Genomic DNA, 21,382 nt, shown 5'->3' on the forward strand with positions numbered 1-21,382 from the left:
TCTCGAGCTTCATACCTGGCCTTACAGAGGCAGGCTTTTGGCTCATTATTGCCAAGGCTGCAAGAGCCATTTTCAGATTGTCTGATGGCAGTCGATAGAGGTTTGTGTCTGACAACCCATATAGCAGTAATAAAAGAACACTTATAATTTTATTGAGGTGAGAATGAGACTTAAAGATTGGTACCACATCGGGGGAAGGGAGGAAAAAGATTCACGCTGCAAAGAACGCACAGCGCGGTGACTTTACACGTGGCTTTGCATCCAGCCAGGAGTTACAGCTCTAATGGCTTTCAGCGTGTGCCTGGGCTCGCGGGCACGCTGGATGTAAGCACACTGCCTGGCTGGTCTCTGAAAGGTAATGGTCCCTGACTGCAGCTCAGCCACAGAATATCTACTTGTGGTGAGGTGCAAACACTTTTGAGAGGTGATATGGATCTTGGAAAGCTGCTATCAGACGAGTTATGGAAGCTACCTCCTTGTGTTCTTCCCAGCTGAAGAGCAGCACCCTTGGCTTCCCGCTGGTCGGAACTGGGGAAAGGACCAGTCAGTTTGTTTCCTTCACATAGGCTCCTGGCTGACATCAGCACCAAAAAAAAATCAATGACAGAAAGAAGGGACACTCTAGAGAAGTGTATCTCCTTGCCATATCCTTGATACACATCTCATCCATTGTCGGTGGTGTCCTAGGAAGCTGCAGGTAGAAATATTTAGGTATTGCACCCCATACACCATTTAAATCCAGGCTAGCATGCCTACCAGGTTAGCATGCTTACCTCTCTCTGCAGGGGTCTTACTCTTGGGTTGGTTTCAGCCCCTTCTTCCTCACTTCTGCCTCTCCCGTGGTCTAATTCTACAGTTCACCTGCTCCGTGCCTGGGCAGCCAGATGTTGAGCCCTACAGGTGTTTTCTTTCAGAAATCCTCAGGTCTCAGAGCAACTTCTGACACCTATGGTTTACGCCCTCGTCCAGGGTGGACGGAGTGTGTACAGGCTGAAGAAGAAAGTGATGGGAGGGGAGACTCACAGGTATGTTTCTCTTTGCTAAACTTGGGCTGAAAGGACTGGTGAATTACCCATCTCTGCCTTTTGTGGCTTTCACAACTGTCTCTGTCAGCTGATATGTTCTAACCAGACACATTTCTCCCTGATACACGCAGCTGCCTGTCTGACTTATCTTGACTCTCCTTTCTTCAAGCTACTCTTCACAGCAACACAAGAAATAAATTTAAAAAACCCCCACACCCCCACAATAGTAGCTGTAATTAGAGCCATTGCTGATCCAACTATTTTGAAGTTAACTCCACTGAGGTGAAGTTAAACTTCTCATCATTTTACATTTCTTGTTCAGCTCTTTAGTGACCTCTTTGCATCTTTTTGTTGCCTCCCTGCCCTAGGACAGGAGGCAGTGCAAAGCCACCCGGGGAAATCGAGAGATGAGTGTTGTTCCTAGCAAGAGGAAACATTTTCCCAGTTTTACAACAGCAGCCTTTCAGCTAACAACCCTGTGGCTGTCAAAGTCACTCCTTTCAGCAAGTACCTTTGAAAAACCCCAGACTCTGACTTTGAAATGCACTTGGAAGCAAATGCTGAGCCAGCAGAGAGCAGGCATCGGTGTGCAGGGCTCCCTCTCCTCTGTTCCAGGGAGGAATCGGGCAGCACCATTCCGTTCCTCTGCATAATAACGATAGACATCAGATGGTTGTTTACTGACTTCCAGATTGTACTGAGGGGAACTTCTAACAGCTGGATCAGCAATTACAGCTCCTTTCTTAAGGGGTGCAGAGAAATCTTCAGAGTGTAAACAATCCAGCAAAAAATCGGCAAGAGAGTGGGTTAGGAAGAGGAGGAAGATGGCTTTAGGTGACACCAGCAAACCCTGGTGAGACCTGTCTTCCTCTGGAGGGATTACTGGATACACCACCCTGCAATCTGCAGCAGAAAGAGACAAGAAAAACATGGAAAAGAGAGGCTGGGGGATATCAGGCTCTCATGGTGCTCTACCAGTGAATTAGTGATTAATAACAGGAAACTTGTTTCTTTTAGGGCTTGCCACCTCTCAGACTTGGTGGTATAAATCCATCTGACTAGCCTGTAGAACACTGTTTCTGTTTTCAAATGGAGAACTGCTAAATCTTTTTGAAAGCAAAACAAAAATATGAAACTTCTGTCACAATTTTCATTTACAGCCACAAAGAAATAAGGCTAAACCTTTGAGCATTCATTAGTTTGGTTCCTCACCATTTTGCTTGTGTATAGCATGTGGAAGTGCATTTTCATCTTAGTTCAATTGCTTTTTGCAATCATTTCATGCAATGTGTCCAGGTGTTTTCCAGACCAGATACTGAGAAATCACTCTTTAGACATCATACCATTTGAGAACATGTGTGGCAAACAAAAGTGGACAAATTATTGAATGATCCCTTTTGCTTTCCCATAGGGTCAGGAAGATCAATGCTTTTCATGATGTGAGTTTGTCTAGTCTGTTTTTAAAAATCCCCAGTGGTGGTGATTTCACATTCTTCCTATGCACAGTAGAAAGAGCTCTGAGAGCTCAGCTACCTTGAAAATTGAGGCTGAGCAAGGCAAAGTTTTCCTTCCAGGCATGAAGACCCTGGAAAAGCAGAGAAGTGAGCAGGAAAAGCCCAGAGCGAGCTATTAATGACCCTCAGGGAAGCCTGCTGCTGGCAGTCACCTCAAACTCCGTATGGTCTGTGTAGATGAATTGCAGGTGCTTCCGTCCCATAAGCCTGTGAAGTTTCCTTTTCCTTTAATATTTATAGGAAGCCACTATAACATATCAAACGTGTACTCATCTTTACTCCATTACTCATGAGAGAGATAACTCAATATGTCAAATGCGCCCTGATCAAGGGGCAATTTCTCTTCTCCCCACGCCGAATGCAGACCAGGTGTAAATGGATGCATCTCCATGAAAATGGTATCTTTTTATGCTGGCACTGAGCACAGCCCTCTTGCTCTGTCTACTGGAACATTTCCCAGATACCAATGTCAGCTCCTCAGTTCAATCCAAAGCACATCATATGGCCCTTTTCTTTAACCAGCCTTACAGAAAGAACAGACTCAAATTGTACTTTCATGCCTTAGTACTTTGTTTAAGAGCATGAAATTGTCTCTCGGTGAGAGAGACGGAGTCTTTCAAGCTAGCAAAGAGAGACATTTTTAAGCACCCTAACCCACAGGAATGTAATAGCTGCTAAGGCTGGGGTTCACCTCCCTTCTCTTTAGAAGTCTGACAGCGAGAGGTCTGAGATAACCACCCCAACCTCTCTCTGTAGTCTGGGGTTGTGGGTACCTCCAGAGGCAATTTGTCTGACCCACATTAGACCCTGTTCTTGAGAATAAAATGAGGCATCTTCCAGGGGAGCCTGTTTCTCCCTGCTGTCTGTAGAGGAAGCCTGGCATGGCTAGATCAGACTTAGATGTTGAACACCTAGATGCTTAGATTAAGCAAATGAGTCTTACTCTGCCTAGCATACAAAATTTCAGCGGTGTAGCTGATGTAAAACCCTGTGCATTAAGAACGAAACATTACTTCGACCTTGTGTCACACTGACTGACTCCAAGCCTTGTGAAACAAAGGGGGGGAAGAATATTTGTGCAGCCATTTCACTTCAATGTTTTAAAAAATTATGAAATTTTGGGGTAATTCCAGTTCCTACAAATTCCATTGGAAATCCTAGCAAAATTCCGTGCTCAAACCAGTCTTGGATAAGACACCTAGAAAAAAAAAATCTTTCTGAAATACTATTTCATAGACCACAGAGAATAAGCAATGCAGCTTTACAAACTTTTTTTTTCCCCCCTTTTGAATCTCTGATTTCTCATTCATGTTCAGAATTTCTCTGGCTTCATCATTATCTATAGTGCTTAGGTTGGCTTAGTATGAGTTTTCATTGACATTTTTGGTTTAGGTTTTTATTTTTTTCTTCCCTCACGTATTACACTCCCCTCTTCCTGTACTCATGCATCTCCAAGTAAATCCAAGACAGCTTTATTATTTATAGAGAAGCATAAATATCTCTGGTGCTCTATATACCAGTACAAATGCATTACCTGACCTCAAAATGTTCTTGTCACAAAAGCATGCAGAAGATACCAAAACCTATAGTACAAGTGTAGGAATCGGGACAAGTAATCACGGTGTTAAGGTGATGAGGTTACCACTGTAAACATGCTGTGTTTTATGGGAGAGGGCTATTGTGTTTACTTATGACATTTTCCATAAAGGGAGGACTATACATTTTGTAGCCGTAAAGAAAAGGTATTTATTTGCCATAAAGGTGAAAGGCAAGCAAACAAACTAAACAGAAACTGAGGACCAACAGTCATTTTACTTACGTTTCATGAAGGGTTACTTCAGATAAGCTCTACTCTTGACCTGTGGACTGAGTGGCAGTTGGCACCTGCATTAATTTAACCCAGAAGAAACACAGTTCATCCTCCCTCACAATGTGAACCCAAGTTCAGTGGCAACTGGCATGTTCAGAGGGGACAGGAGGAGACTTGCACACTACAGCTAGATTGCAGAGCTCGTTTGGACCCACCTTGGGTCTGTGCAATTCTAACCTAGCATTGCCAATAGAAATTTTCTCCCTCTTCTGTGGAGGGAACATTTCAAGTATTGCCTGTGTGGAAAAGTAAAGAGGCACGGACAATTGATGCATTCAAGTGCATTCTCTTTGAATGGGATGAGTAAATGTAAAGTCATTGAGGAATAAAAAAATATTGTTAGGCACTGATGAAGTACATCCTGTGCTATATAGTCTTGGAGCAATCGGTACCTATTTTGGCTAAATTATTATGAGATGTTTTTACAATTAAAAAAAACCCCTGGTATTATTGCATTTAAAACATAGAAAATGAAAAAGGAAAAAGTTGGGTCTATACAAGGGAGATTGTGTTTATGCAGACACCATATCAGACAGATATGTGTGGACTCTATGTTAGTAGAATAATCGTTAAAACATCTCCGGGCACAAAGTGCATTAGCTTGCATGTGCCCATGACTCTGCACACACCAGCATGTGTGCACGCGCGCACACACACACACACTTCTCTCATCCTGTATGGATACTGTTGTATTAATGTTTTTCCGGCTCAAAAGGTACTAGCAGTCTCCTGACTATGCACAGACAAAAATATACACAGGCACAAACTGTGCGTTCTGCTCAACGATGCAATGTTTTGCCATTCTAAATCATCATCATTTTCATCATCAGAATCAGTACTGTGATACACTAATTTCTGGGATATATTTCATCAAACTGTGTGAGCAGGTGTGAGGGCAAATAAACAAAACCGACAAAACCAGACCTAGTAAGGTCTGTCTGGGTAATTTAGGGACATTCTCTCCATGTTCTCTTGGATATGCATCCATCACATTAAAACTCACATGGATACTTATTCTAAATTCACATACCCTCCTTCCCCCAGTTGTACACAGGAACATAGCTACATCTAAAGTTACTTACAGATATCTTCCCTAGGAAACTCTACCAAGACCTCAGCTGCCATCTATTTACTCCCACACACTCCCTTCCATAGATATAGTTTTAAAAAAAGTTCACATCACAGCATTCACTATTTCCCTGAAGTCAGAAATAAGTCCCAGGGAGCTGCCAGAGGTTTAGAAGCTAAGCCAGCCATGCACAGCTCTGGTGCTGCTGACATTACCAGACGGCATTAATTTAATTCTACTCAGTTATGCTTTTAAATTTGATTTGAAAAATGTGTCATAAAATACCATTGAGAAGTGCAGTGCAGCATTCTGAAGCAGGCTGTGATGTTCCCTGCACTGACAAAGTCATGAGGAAAGGAATGTAATTTTCATAGCTAAGTACTGGGAGACATGTTGGGAGAGATTCCTTTAGAGAGTGGGTTGAGTGAATCAAGAATCATGAATAAACATTGTGTGCACTAAATGTTTTCATGGTGTAGCAGATCCAGAGAACTCTGATTTAATGCTTTAAAGCCAAGGGTTGATGGAGAAAGAAAAGATCCATGCGAAGCCTTCCAGATCAGTGGGCATATCCAGAAAGGAGGAAAAGGAAGAAGGAGATCGTGAAGCACGGATCTGCAGAACAGAGATCTGGAGAACTGTTAAGACTTAGGCTGATTGTGTAAAAATGCAGAATATTAGCAGTGAAGAAACATGGTTTTGTCCTTGACCCGCTGTTACTCACTCCAGAAATATCAATATCTTTTGAAAACAGGGTGAGCTTTAACTGGTGACCGTTCTAGCTACAGGCCACTTCCACTCTCATTGCAGTACAACATACCTTAAGGCAGATACTAGATTTCGTTCCCAGTTTTCCAAAGCATAACTTTTTCTCCCACTTCTGTAGCCAGCCCATTTGTTCAGACCTTAGGCATCCTCAGCAGTACCTGCACACAGTGCTGGCTTGTCATTTGTGGTAGCTGGCATATACATCTGCAAACTCATACCTGGTAATGAAGGAGCAGATGGTCTTATGAAAAGAACGGTGTTGGAAACATTTGCTCCTGTGCAAAAACTTACATTTTTTCCTGTGTCCCAAATCTGAATGTTATTCTGCAAAGGCAAAATTGTTAGTGGACAATCTGTAAGAAAAAATTATTTGAGTGAATCAAAAGTTTTATGTTAATCATTATTATTATGTTTTGATATTATTATGGAACTGTCATAATTTTGGACAAGAAAAAGTAACTGGGCAGTTGTGCTTTCCTCAAACATGACACATCAAAATTTCTATAAATTTGTTTAAGAATATTTTAGAAACAGATTTGTACAAAGTTTTGTACAGTCCCAAAGGCTCTTCTCTGTATCTAGCAATGAGTCCCGTACCCCTGTTGGCAGTAAACCTTCTCAGTGTGAAGGGTGGCCTGAAGAGCCTCTCCCATTGACTCATGGCGATGGTTTTCAGCCCCAAGGGATGGGACTGATTGCTGTGACAATGTGGGGTCAGGGAGCTGCGTTTCTCTACTTAGGTCACTGGGTTTCTTCCACCACTTTTTGTGCTCCTTTGAGTTTGTGGGCATCAGCCTTTCATCACATAACCTAACACTGACCAGTACCAAGAAGTGTGATAATGAACATATCTGGACAGCTCTGCCTTGGATTCTTAAGACAGTCTTACAAAGATGGGATGCATTGCCTTCACCTTTTTAATTTAAACCTAAACTATGGCTCTTGGAAAGTACATGTGAGGGGCTCAAGGGTCTCATTTTCTAAAGAACTGCCCTTTCATACCTCTCCCTTCTCTTTTTTCCCCACTTCTCTTTTCCTCTCCGCTCCCTTATAATTTTCTCTTTGACCATTGCTTTCATTTCTATTCTCAAAACCCAGTAGGGTAAAGAATCAAATGATGGCTGTGTGCCTCACCCCTTACTAGAGAGACAGACCTGCATACTGAAAGACTCTGGTCCTGGCAAGCACCCAAGCACTCTGTGACAGCCCTTAAGCACCTGAAGCACACCCCAGGAATACTGAGCAATCCACAGCTGTACAGTCCGGGGTACCGAATGGCACCGAGCGGCAGCACACACCTGGAATACCGAGCAGTTCACTCCTCACGCTGGAATATTGAATGGCCCACAGCCACCAACGCTCCCGGAATGCCAAGCAGCTCTGCACCTTTGCAATGGCAACTGCATCGGAAGGGAAACGTCGTGATGTGGCTCAAAACCAATCCTCCTGCAGAAAAAAAAAAAAGGGTTTAAAAACATACAGAGAGTCAGTCTGAAGCTGTGGAGTTGGATCCTGAGCTCGGATTTTCCAAAGAAGGTATAGAATATAAAGTGCCCAAACATTACCAAAGAATGTACTGGGAGCTAAGTACATAATTCAGTTTCTTCAGGTGCTTTTAAAAATCCAATCTAAGACTGAGCATGTTCCTTGGTGAACAGAGAAGTGCACTGCAATTCCCCACAGGTCCTGGTATCAGCCGCACAACGACAAGGGCCATCTCTGCGCTGGGAGAGAGTGGTCAGAAAGGCTGGAGACCTCGCTTGTGAACTTTAAATGACCTACTCTTGAAGCCAAAACACTTCCTAATTTTTCCTTCCCTAGGGTACCTAAGACAGGAGATAGATACACAAAAACGTTATTTGGAAACTCATTTTTCCCCTCCAGGGTATTAACACAAGCTTCACAAAGGCTTATAATCCCTTTAGACAACAGCAGCAAGAGCAGCAGCAGCTACAAAGCCCTAAGCTTGGAACTCAATCCCCTGGTGACGGGCTGAACCCTCTGCTGAGGTTGCAAAGGAAAAGAGAAAGGTGTGAAGATATTTACATCAAACATATGGAACAAGAGGGGATTTTTACCAAACTTTTCTTTTTCATCTGTTCTTTCTTCTTTTGGAATCTGCTTTTTCTTTATCCTGATGAAATCCAGTGCTTGCTTTTCGGCTTTTTTTTTTTTTTCCCTGTAAAAAGGATGATTTAAAAAAAATACAATCACAATCCCCCCTGAAAACTCTGAGTATTAAAACTCCAGGGCAATGCATCTCCAAAATCTATAAGACTGTAAGAAGATAAGAGACAAAAACCCACAGAAATATTTCCTCTCTGTGTCTTTGGAAGTTGCAGACGCGTGTATAATACCCCTAAGCCGGGGTAATCTGCTTGCCTCCTCCTGCCTTTCCTGATGCACGCGGATGTACTTAGCATTAATATTCCTCACACTACAGCAAATGAACACCCAGGAGGCAGCTGACTCAATCAGTGCTTGTTTTACTTACTGTGTATCACTGAGAAAAGACCATAAACTAGAGCACGACAGATCTGTAATGCTCATTTCAATATGCTTCCCCTGTTTGTTCCAGCCCTGATGAACTTTCATATTCAGCCAAAATAAAAAAAAAGAATTAAGAAATATATTCTAACAAACACATTAGCAATGTGTGGTAAATTACCATTGGAGATTCCAGTTCCTCATGGTAGGAGCATTTGTGGATAAACACATTTGTTTACTTCATTTTTCCTGCTGCCTTCTCCAGCATATGATTATTCACTCAACGATGTCACGATTCCCGAGTCTGATGTCATGGCTGTTTCCACAGCAACCAGATTGAATCAAAGACAGATTTGAAACCAGGTAGGCTGGAGTAAAAATAATTTGGAAAAAGCATTTGTCCATTCTCCCCCGTAAAATTGATGGGCTCTTACCACTGCTGTTTGAGACTGGAATTTATTTTAATTATGATGGCACAATCACAAAATGCAAAGGAGCTAGCTGTTATTTTTGGACTAGATACCGCTGCAGGGTAATTGAGAGAAAAGACTGTACAGACCATGCAGATGAGCTTATTTTGTGTGTCCAGAATCACATACCCCATTGGATTGGGTATGACATATTGTCCCCTTCTTTCCCTGATCAATTCCTGCTATCACTGATGGAGATCACTGGTATGGTCAGCAGATTTGAAGATGAATGTGTATTGGCCGGATCTGTAATGACTGTAAGTGGGATCATAGACACCTACCTTAAAAGTAGCCGCCTACACTGTACATACCGAAGAGAGGAGTAATGAATCCTGACTCTCCATTTTTTAATAACAAAACCTGCCTTCCTATCAGTTCCTTATATATCTACTTGCCTTAAACCTCAGTTTAACCCATCCTACCATTGGTCATTGTATTGACTTGATCATGAGGCTCCCAGAGAGGCTTTAATTGAGTTTGCTGCAGAAGAAATAGATCTGAAGAGACAGAAAGGGAGATGATCCCGGGGCAGTGGAAAAAGCTTCAGGAGACAAGTTGCCTCTGGGGAATATGATGTCATGAAAGTTGCTTTGATTCATGGAAACTAGAGATAGGCTGAGGATGGTGAAACAAGCTGTAGACCATAAAATGACTCTAAAGGACTGCAGAAAACTTTGTGTTAATTTAGAGAGGAGTTTTGAACAACGGCTTAAATCAGAGACACTAGGCAATTTTAGTTAGGGGAAGGTTTCCAGTGCATTTCTTGAAAGATACATGGAAGCATTTTGGAGGGAAGGTGGCAAGTGAAGGGCACCTCTTAGCAAATCAGAAACTGGGTACTTGAGCGGGTGAATAGGACGATATGGCTCTCCAGTGATAATTTATGTATAAGTTTTGGTTAAAAGGCTAGTCCACACAACTGCAATGACAAAAGTTTTGTTGACAGCGAGATTCATCTTTGCCTGGGCTCCTGGCACTAAGGGAAAAGATGCAGGTAGCCAGCAGTCTCATGATCAGTGAGAGGGTTAGTCAACCCAGGTGCCATCAAACAGGCTTTGCTTGACTCACAGGCAGCAGGAGGAAAGTTAATTCAGCTACAGTTGGAAGGCGTGCTTTTCATGCTCTAGTGACTCTCTATTTATTGCATTTATTAGCTTCAAAGCCAAGCCCAGCCTGTGGGATCCCTGCCTCCTGCCTTGTGACCTGGACGCGTCTTTGCCCGTCCGCTCTGTGGCATTGTTTGCTAACAGCCTGTTATTAGAGCAGGCTGCTATTATAGCAGGGCCTGGGCAGCGGGAACCCTCGCAGCGCCGAGCTATAATCCGAAGACTATACATGTTCTTTACATCTGATAAAACAATGAGTTTTTCTTCTGTTTTTACCTGCTTTATGGTTTAATTGAGGCAGGCTCAAAAACATGCCGAAGGGCTGAGCTGTCTCAGCAATATATAGTATGCCTGATTCACAGGAATTTGTGTCTTGGTATGGGCCACATCTTTCAAATGTTTTTTGCTTCAGACTTGGTGGCATTTGCTTCGCATTGGTCTCCTAACCATAAGAAAAACAAATGCATATTCTGAGGGCCTCGAAACAAGCTTTGTTCTTCTTCCCTTCAGTCTTTGTTTACTCTTCTCAGTAAACTTTAGTTTACTCAGTAAAGTTTACTCTTTACTCCTTGCCCAGAGCATGCAAATAATTACAATGCCAATAAGTAACCCAGGTGGCTGCCTATCCTTCCTCCAAGAACATCCCTTATTTTTCTTTCTAGGAATTAGAAGTGGTTCCCAAAGACCTGGAGGCAGAAATACTAGATGCTGACTCAATGCAGGAGTGCAATGAAGCAGACAATTTGCCCTCCACCGTGCACTAGAGTTTTAGCACTCCTAACTGGGCTCAGATCTGATTTATCTCCACACTGAAGGGTTGCTTGAGTGCAATGTTTGGAAGGTCAACCACCTTCTCATTCCTATGCTTTCTGAATCCTAAACAAAAGAGAGAAAAAAGTGGTGGCCCTGTAGGATTACGTGCTCTGAAGACTAGGGTGAAGACAGTGTGCACTGGCAGGCCATGGGGAGCTTCTCTTCCATTCTCAGCTCCTGTTTTGACGTAATCTCTGGGCAATATGAAATGATGGAATTTTTGTGCACCTAGATTATGTTTATAATGCAAGTATCTGTCTTTCCTCCTATGCAAGATAGGTGGAGTTTTACTCACTTCTTTCCTCCAAGCTATGGGGAGCAGGGCTCCAGTTCAATCACAGCAGGATCATGGACGCAGTAGCCAGGATACTAGCCCAGTCCCAGCTCTCCTTGGCCCGTACAGTGGTGCTTTCTCAAAGGTCAAAGACTCAGTGCTGTTCCTCATTGGAGAACACCAGAATGGCTAATGGGAGAGGACTGGAGAATGTCAGTTTAGCCCCAAGGAAAGGTCTGTGCCAGGAGCGTATCATTCATTCCTCTCCTCAAAGGTTTCCCATCATCCTTCCTCTGACCCCTTTGCCCCCAGACCCCTGCTTCAGCGCTCGCTGTGATGAGAGCTCTTAGCCGGTTGCTACCACTTCTCTCCAAGAGATTCACGAGTTACCCTTGACTTGCCAGATACATCCCATTCACTGTGCCACAGCTCCCGATGACGCTGAGAGTCCACTCGCTGCTACAACCAGAGCCAGCAAACCCACCCAGCTGCCTTAACCCCAGCTGGGGGATTTGATGTACCTTTTTCGGCACGCTGTTGCAAAGCTGGGGAAAGAAGTCTAACTCCCCCAGCCAGATTGGGATGATTCACGGCACACAGAGCAGGCAGCCCTGATGATTCGAAGGCTGGGAGTAGGCGTGCACTTGGCCTGCTTAAAATAGAATGTTTTTTCTGTGTCAGCATCTCTTGCTCCTCCATCCCTCATGACATTTTTTGATTACATCCTTGAAGCGTCACCTGCACATCAAGATTTCGAGAACGGCAGCTGAGTCCTGAGCTCAGAGTGAGACTGGGAATACTGGGGAGGAAAAGAGAAGCTTCATCAGCAGAGTCTGAGGGGGTAAAAAGAGAAAGATAAAGGAAAATATCTGTCCCAACCGTCTCCCTTCAAGAGTGAAACTCTTGTCTTAGATTACCTAATGGAGCACTTTTGCTAGTGTTGTGAGAAGTGCTTGGGAGGCAGTGGGTCAGAATTAAAAGCAAGGAGTGTTATCACTACCTGTTCTGGGACAAAATGAGGTGGAGGAACGACAATGTGACCCTCAGAACCTGGTAGTATGCTATTAGCAATGCAGCGATTGCTGGTTGGGCTAATGCTAGAGGTGATGCTCACCTGCTACCATTCCCCTCATCACTCTTGTCCATAGAAGGTCTGGGAAATCTTTGAGGTATGAGATCGGTACCCCTAAAGGCAGGGACTCCACCCCACACACAACAGCCTGCCCCATTTACCCAGAGCCTCATTCCAGCCCAGCCCGGGGCCATCAGTCCCTGCCCCAGAGACGCTGTAGGATGCTGCTCTGCCCTGGCTGCCCCCATGGCTGTCCTGCTCCCTTGCTGGGGTGGTGCGACGGGTCCCAGGCTCTGACGCTCTGCCCTGCCAGCTCCCAGGGGGACCCCTCCTGGCTCCCTAGCCCCCAGGGAGCCCCCAGCTCTCTTTGCACCCTGATACCCTCTCTCAAGGTGAGGAGTGCATGGTAGATCAAATCACAGACCCCTCGGAGCAGAGACTCTCTCTCCCTTGTTGTGTATATGCAGCACTCATACTTTAGATCATCTTGGCTTCCTAAAGTATTACTAAATAATGCTGAAAGAAATTTCCCACCTCCCTTTGAATGCCAAAATTTGGCTGCTTTTGGGATCAGATATCAGGTTTTTTTCCCCCGAATGCAAGTTGTTTACATCACAATCTGTAATGGATCATACAAAAATACACTGTTTTATTTTTCTTACAGGCATCTAGCTAATGCAGGAAGTAATTCAGTGAGGCTATTGTATTTCATTCAATAGCCTATATGTAGATCTGTTGTGAAGGATAAAATGTTCCCTCTTCAAACACTAACAATAGGAGTGCAGTCTACCACTGACCTTGTACATCGTTGCTGTGCTGTATGCAGGTAACAATGTGAGTCCGGACTATAGGCAATACGAACACGGACATGTTCAGTTTGAATAGCAGGGCCACATTCCACATAGCGCATGCACCAGCATTTGCCTGTGTATGAGGTACAATTATTCACCGTTCTTTAAGGTTTGAATGAATAACTCTGATTTCTAACTGTCCTGAAAAAAAAGTTGTTTGTAACTTCCCATGCATGAATCTTTGAATTTAAAATGTTAAAAAACTACGAGCTTCCACTACTTTTTGTGTATGGGTATACGTGCTTTCAACAACTGTATTGTAAGGTACCTGGGCTGCCTTGTCTCCCCCCAGAAAGAGTTTTATTTCTAAAGAGTAACAATCAACATTCACGCAGGCTTTTAAATCCAATGTTTCTTAATTATGGGTGAAGTGAGTTCTGTTGATAACCTGTAAAACATTTTCATAACTTATGAGGTGCAAAAAGATTAGCTGAACTTATGATGGTATTATTCTACCCTGTCAGTGTATTAATAAAGAGTGCTAATGGAACTGTTCTCCAATGTCAGTGGGATGGGATCCATCTCATTTCATTAACCACCCAAGAGTCAGACATCTTGTCTAGGCTGGTTGTTCAGGATCTTTCTAAAGTCTGTGCACAGCGTTATATGTCTCACAGAACGATTATTCTCATACCAACTCTGATATCCAGATAGCTGGGACGAATAATCAGACTTCTACAGATGCCAATCACCCTCTGGATGCACCTTCAGGGGATGGTGAGACTAAATCCCTAAATTTTAGTGGGCTAAATGTAGCTCAGAAGCTACACTCCAATTAATTAACAAATTAATGAATGTGTCAGTGGACTGGGGCTAAATGAGGCATGTCCTTAGTACTCAGTAGAACATGAATGTTTTCTGAACAGACATCAGTTGTCTTGTCCTTGCACGTTCCCCTAAAATCTAGATCCCTTAGAAACAAGCTGCCTAACAAGTTCACCCTTTCTGCTTTGGCTTCAATGCAAAGCAGAGGAGGTTCCACCCAATATAAATACAGTTGGAAAGTGCTAGGGATGATACTGTGGGCACATTATTGCAGATTCCCATACAATCAGAACTTCGTTTTGATTCTCCTGTTCCCTTACGTGCCCCTTCCATGAGATTCCTTCCAGGCCAGTGGAGGGTACCAGCTCAGACAAAAACATACAGGTATAGGAATAATTCTGTGCCCCGTGGCTCCTCCTGGCCCTTAGATACTATCTAAAGGAGCTGTTAATTGCAGCAGTGGAGCCCTGCTGCTTTTCACATACTTGGGTTTGCAGAGATGAAGAAAAATCATAATCCTATAAAGCTATTTTCACTGTCTAAGTTCAGACATCTGACTTGGGTGTCAGAGACAACTGGCTGGAACCCCTAAAGCTCCTTGTAAAATCAGCAGAGAAAGGCTTGAAAAAATGGTAATTCATGCCAGGATCCTAACTTATCTGTTCCAAATCTGGAAGAGCTAATCCTTCATTGTTGGTTACAGAAGGAGCCTAGGAAAATGACCCACTAAACTTGGATGCCCAGTGTGTCTCGCATGAGTCAGTGTGAATGAGAGATGATGCATTAAGACTTTATTAGTATCTGACAGCCTTTTGATCATGGCATATAGTAGTTATAAGTAGAGAAGTGAGGGTGGGATAGGTGCCAGACTGTCTGACTCTGGGTTTGTTCCAGAACGTCTCAGCTCATGGCTGTCCTGCTGCCACCTCTCCACAGACCTCTTTCCTCTGTTAAATGACAGACCCAACCCCAGAAGTATTAAAACTACGCATCCCTCTCCTGGAATTTAATTTATCTAACTCTTCTCAGAATAAACAGTTTCTTTTTTGTCATTGCCAAGATAAAACTCTTTATTCCACAAACCCTATCCTCCTCCTTTTGTCTCCATTTCTTCCTGAGCAGCAAAAGTCTACCAGGCCTCACAGGAGAGACTGACCTCCAAATCTGTTTGTATCTGCAATCTCCACACTCAAAATCTTCCTCTCCGGAAATAGTGTCCTCTTGGTCCCATGCTGGAAGCCTGCAAGCTTCTGCCAACCGTGTCCAACTGAGGCCATCCATCAGGCTTCCCCCAGCTCAAATACAATTTCTGGTGGAGTTCCAGGTACTTCCTTTCTATCCTTAGCAGATGGGGCTTTTGACTTTCCCTTCAGGCCCCAAAGGTCTAAAAATGTTCCTAAATAACCCTCTCCGAAGAGGCTGCCCTCTCCTCAAGTGGGCACCAATGACTGCTGCTGTCCTACATCAACCTGATGGGGTAATACCACTCTCCTTTATAACTGATAAGGGTCAGGACCTTGCACTGACTTTTATTAGTTGTCTTACGCAGTTTTTCTTTCGTGCTGAGCAGGAAGGACCTCGGGAGGGGCATGGTAGGGAAAGCATCCAGGAAAAACTCAGTAAGTGTGTTTAGAGGGATGGTATTCCCACAAGGAGCTCTGTTTGACTGGTGGAAAATGTCGTCTTCGTTGATAGTACCTAATGCAAAGCACACCGCCTGCAGCTTTTTATTTTAATGTAGACATCTGAAAGTGACTGTATGATGAAGGGAGAAAGGGAAAGGTTATGTGTCTTCGCAGGCCCAAAATGGCAGTATAATGAATATAAAAGCTATCCTCTCCTCCTCTAATATATTCACTCACCATTCCACCCCCTTTTCTAGTGACTGTAAACAACATTTGTCATCAGCAATGGGCTACTTTTCATTATAAAACTGATCTGGAAACTACATTTTTATTTCACGTACATCAGTGGCGACGGGAGAAGAAACAGGCGAGGGGAAAATATATGTCACTAACAGGAGAGGGACCTGGGACAAGTGTTGCCTCTGCAATTCTGGGGATCATTCATAAGTCTGGCCTCCAAGACAGAAGATGGTCTAATGCCTCATTAAATCCTACTGAGCCAACGATGATGTATCATACCCTTTCAATGTTCAACTAAGTAATGCAGTAAAAAAAACCTAATTTGCACATGTTTAATGCATTCATTAAGCTATTAGTCTTTCAACGAGAGATTTAATAGCAAATTAACAGTTTTTATGAAAGAAAAAACAACAACAAAACTCCCCACTTAGTAGAATTACTTTTGTGTCAGAGCACAATACAGGGTAATGGGCAATTAGGGGTTTCAGAGAGGAGGATGGGAAGATGGGTTTAATTTGTGTTTGGTTTATAATTAGCTGGCGCTTGGTGCTTAGAATAAAATGAAGTGGATCCCCTCGATGGGTAAGACACTTGGGCAGAAAGCACAGGGGCTAATAAAAATGAAGATGATGGTAGGAGTTAAAAGAAGTCAGTGGTCCATACCTGAAAAACTATTCTCATGTAAGACTTTCTTGTGGTCAGGCACTGGAGGTTGAGTTTACGGTGAATTGGTATTAATACAGATCTTGCTGGAGTCTTCAGGAGTTTTGACATCAGGTCACAGGACAAAGTCCTTCAAAGCACAAGTAGTTTCTTTGTTCATTTGTGCATCAGAACATTTAAAACTCAGCAAAATTAAAGTCTTTATTTTAAAACTGGGCTTAAAGATGAGCAAACTCTTAACTGCTTTCCTTAATAAAGATGTATTTTTTATTTGGGTCCAAAGCCTGAATTTCAGTCTGAATTCAATTTGGCAGATATGTACGCATGCAGATGGCTAGCACAGGGGTTATTTTGTAACTTTAAGTTTGTGTCAGTATCTTTAAAAAAGTCTTAATGAGAACACTGAATTCCAGAGAAAACTTTGGTGAGCGAGAACGAAGAATTGCAAAATCAAGTTGTTGTCTGAACTTACTGAAAAGAAATACAGTACTTGACTTGAAAAGGAAAGAAAGAAGTGGAGCTGTGTTTGTTTGCTTGTTTATTTTTAAATGCCATTTCTAAGTTTTCTATTTCTTTGAAAAGACAGTTGACAGAATATTGAACACCAAGTCCACATGATTCTTGAGCTTTCTTTTTTTTTTTTCCTTTTCACACGAACTTTAAGAAATACCTTTTTTTTTTCCTCTATCAGAAAAATTCTTTAAGGGATCCTACACTGAGCTTTCATTTTCATCCAGAGTGAGACAGAGAGAGGGAGGATAGCCTAAAATCAATTTCTTAAAGGTCTGAGGAATCATAAATACAGTTTGAATCAATATCTTGTGTGTGAGAGTTTGTGTGTGTGTGTGTCTTCCCTCACACACATCTATTCAAATAGATATTGAAATTTAAAAATTCTGCTTTCCCATAACAGAATATTCAAATCCTTAGGGATAATAAATTGGCTTTCCAAAGCGGAATATTAGCGTGAGGCAATGGATCCTTTACATCTGCTTTTCCAAAACTTTTCTCCCCATAGAGGATTCTCTTCTCTCATTGATATTGATTTTATGTAGCTGTAAATGCATTGGCATTCAAGACAGGAAAACACCTCTTAGAAAAGCACTTTTGCGCAACCTTTGTGATCTTTAAGAACCAGCCTAAAATTAAGCAGATACTTAAGCCCTGTCACAAGCAGGCAAAGCAGCCACATCTCAAGGTCCTTGAATCTCCTGTAGGTGAGGCCGAGTTAATTCCTTGTATCACCATGGACTCAAAGAGTAATTTTCCTGCGCAAAAATTCAGTAGGATCCTCGGGGCTTGAGACTGAATGTATTTACATCCCAGTGCATTGTCTTCTGAGTGCTGCTGTTCCAATATTTACCCAGGGTAATGGGTACTAGTAATAAGCCTTTGTACTTCAGGAAGGTACGGTGAGAATTAACAAACTGCATGCGCGACTCGGCTGGGGGAGCTCCTGGCAGCTGCTGGCAGGAGATACCATGGGTTATTCACAGACGTTTCTGAGTCGGAGATTCCGGGCTGCTGTTTGGTAATAAAGCAGAGGTAAGGAGCACGTGTCTTAGCAAAAGAGGTTGCTGGATCCTGGAATGCAGCTGGGCTTTACGATGCGTATTAGCGCCGGAGGGTCTGTTGCCATGATGTGCTACAACTCCTTGATGTGCTGCTGAGGCATCACAGAGACGTCAGACATCTCCGTGCTAGAGGCTCCTAACTCCTTGGTTCTGCGGCAGCAGGAGTGACGGATACTCTCAGCGTTACCCTGAGCACAGGCTTGCGCAGCAATGTTGTCAGCTCCTTCTTTTCACACCCTGGAAGCCAAACGCTATTTTCCCATTAGTCCCCTTTCCCCACATTCCCCCACGGAACCATTCCAATGCAGCAAAGCGGGGAGGGACTCAGCCGCCCGTGGCCGCTGTTTCGGACGCAGGTCTGTAAGCGGTGGAGTCAATGGCACGAGACGCAGTGCCTCATCGCTCCCTGGGTCACCCCGGCTCGACGGCTGCCCAGGCTGCAGTTCTCTGTCGGGAAGACATGTCTGAATTTCATCATGTCAAGTTTTCCTCTTCAAGCAGCTTGGTGTGTGGGCTGCTGCCTGCACTCTAAAAGCTTCTGAGATATTTGTAGCTGCTCTGCTTGTTCTGATCTTGCTGGAACGAAAATAATTACCCAAAGGACAGGAAAAAAAAAAGTATGTATGTGTACATATGTATGTGTGTATTCAGAAACGAGAAAAAAATTTTGAAGGGCACCACAGCCATGTACTATGTTTTAAAGGAATATTGTAAGGGAGACAGCTTTGCTCTTGCTGCACAGTGAAGGTCCTGAATTAGGAAAGTACCACAAGAGAGACTTTGCAGGTTTTGGGAACTACACTAGGATCACAGGTCTTCCCCAGTATTTCATTACACTCTCTTACGTATTCTGGCATGCAATGGTAAAGAAGTAATTGTCCTGCCAGTTTGTAAGGGAGTAGTATATGGCTGGAGGCCTGATCAGATACAGCTAATGCATATTGCTGATATAATGTTGAATAATTCTTCTATCTGGTCTTCAACGTTCTGGGATTAATTTCACAGAGAAATATGCACAGAGAAGTTGTGACTTTTACTTACCTGGGTGTAATGACTGATAAAGCAGATGTGTAAATTTCTCTACTTGCCCTGGTGCTATGACTGAAGGTATCTTAAAACTATTCCAACCTCAAATAAAATAAATGTTTCATGTTCAATCTCTGAACACTTTGAGCTGAGTTTAAGGGTGAAATTTGCCTAATGTAAGTCCTCAAAACGAAGCTTGGGTGGGACTGAGATGAAGTTTCAGCTTTTGCAATGGGTCATAGAATCGTAGACTCATTAAAGTTGGAAAACACCTTAAGGTCATCAAGTCCAACTGTCATATCACGGAGTTAAATTCTCCTAGTCTTGGGAAACGTACCCGTCACTTTGCCTCTGAGAGATCAGCAGCAAAAATGATTGCACACACGTCTGCAAAATCTGTCTACCTGTTATCCCTCCCTCGTTGAACCACAGCAAAAAGCAGGGGCTAGTGCAGCCAGTCTGTTGTAATTGAATTTCCCTTCCTCGTGTGCTATATTTTATCAGGCTGGGCTCTTTTGGCTTGCGGTGATGACTTGGAGGTATTTGCATTGCACAGAGCTGCTGAGGAGAGTGGTTGAAAAATGGTGTGAAAATGCTGATAAATAGTTCTAAATGAAAGCAATTTTAGCAAGAGAGCCCGTAGGCAGCCTTAGTCTCCTTTTTGGTGACTATAACACTCCAAAGAGAGAACTTCCAGCAGCAACAGGCACGCAGAAGCAGAGCTGTGTCACAGAGCACCTGAGGCTGCGAGAGCCAAAGATTGGCTTGTCTTTGCCTTACCGTTGTCTGAGCCCAGCTGGGCCAAATTATTGGGCAGTTTAAAGCCCCAAAGCTCCGTTGCGTACGCACTCATGGCTTGCTTTTCTCCTGTGAGTGGGAGATGGGTGAAGGACAGGTGAGCTAACAGCCATGGGGGCACAGCTTTTGCTCTTTACACTCATCTACCAGCTGGACTAAAGGTAAGGGCAGGGGCAGCCCCTCAGAGGTTTACCCGAATGCTGGGTCATGAGACGAACACCTTAAGGGCCAGGTGACATCTAGGCAAGCTCAGACCTTGGTCTGCTTAACTGTGTCTGAAGTCTCGCGCTGCTCTTTCTGAGCAGAGCAAGGACTCGTAGGAGTTGCAGTTAAAGCACCAGCGTATCAACTGGTCACCGGTGGATGGCAACAAAGCTTCTTCCCAGGCTGCTGTTTTTGGATATTAAGATGGAGACCAGTTTTAAAGCTATGTTGAGGTGTGTTTAACAGAAGAATAAAGGGCTGGGAGTTTCTAGGCTTGCACTAATGGAAATGAGAGGTGGAAACTTGACGCTAAAAGAACTTTTTTTTTCTTTCCTGGTTTTTTTTTTTCTTCCCCCCCACCTCCAAGTATATATGGAAATAGCTCTCTCCAGCCCCTTGTACTTAAGGAACCATTTGTGCTGCTGCCTCAGCTCCTCCTGTGGAAGGCAGCGAGTTGAAAGAGTGATTTAGACACTGTTAACGCAAACGAGAGGAGACAGGCCGGTACTTAGCACAACAGGCTCCTCAGAAAGTTTAGACAGGGAGAAGCTGTTTCTTTTCCCTCTGTCGTTTCCCCTTTGCAGCCTGCAGATGAGAATTTCATAGTAGAATAGTTCCAGGAGAAGGAACCCCTGGTAATTCGGCTCCAGTCATCTGGCAGTCCTTAAAGCACCCTGTCTCCACGTAACAATTATGTATATACCGGCAGATGCTGTGCGTTAATACATACAATAGGAAGGGAATTGTGCAGAATGAGTGACTGCGTATTCTAAATATCCAGTACAAGCATTCACCAAGGGAAGCCAGGAAACACAAAGATGAGAGAGGCTGAATGGTGATGCTGCTGCTCCGTTCAGTCTGTGTTCTAAAAGACTTGATCCCAAATGGGTGGGTTAGATGGGAGGAACTGGAGGGTACAGTAAAACAGCTCATCTGGGCAGTGAGCTGACTGACCACTGGATGGTCTGGCTTCAAAACATACTAAAAGTATAAAAGCAAAAGAGAATTTACATCCATGAGTCCTGAATTAAAATCTAGTGTAGATTTCAGACTTTTCCCAACTGATAACCACAGTTAAATCTAGTTTTTAGATGTGCATTTCAGTTTAAGACCAAGAGGCAAGAAAGTCAAAAAGTGAAAGTCACCTTTGTGCAGAGCACTAGGAAAA

Source organism: Phaethon aethereus (genome assembly GCF_964289735.1).
Source record: "Phaethon aethereus genome assembly, chromosome: 20".
Lineage (NCBI taxonomy): Eukaryota > Metazoa > Chordata > Aves > Phaethontiformes > Phaethontidae > Phaethon > Phaethon aethereus.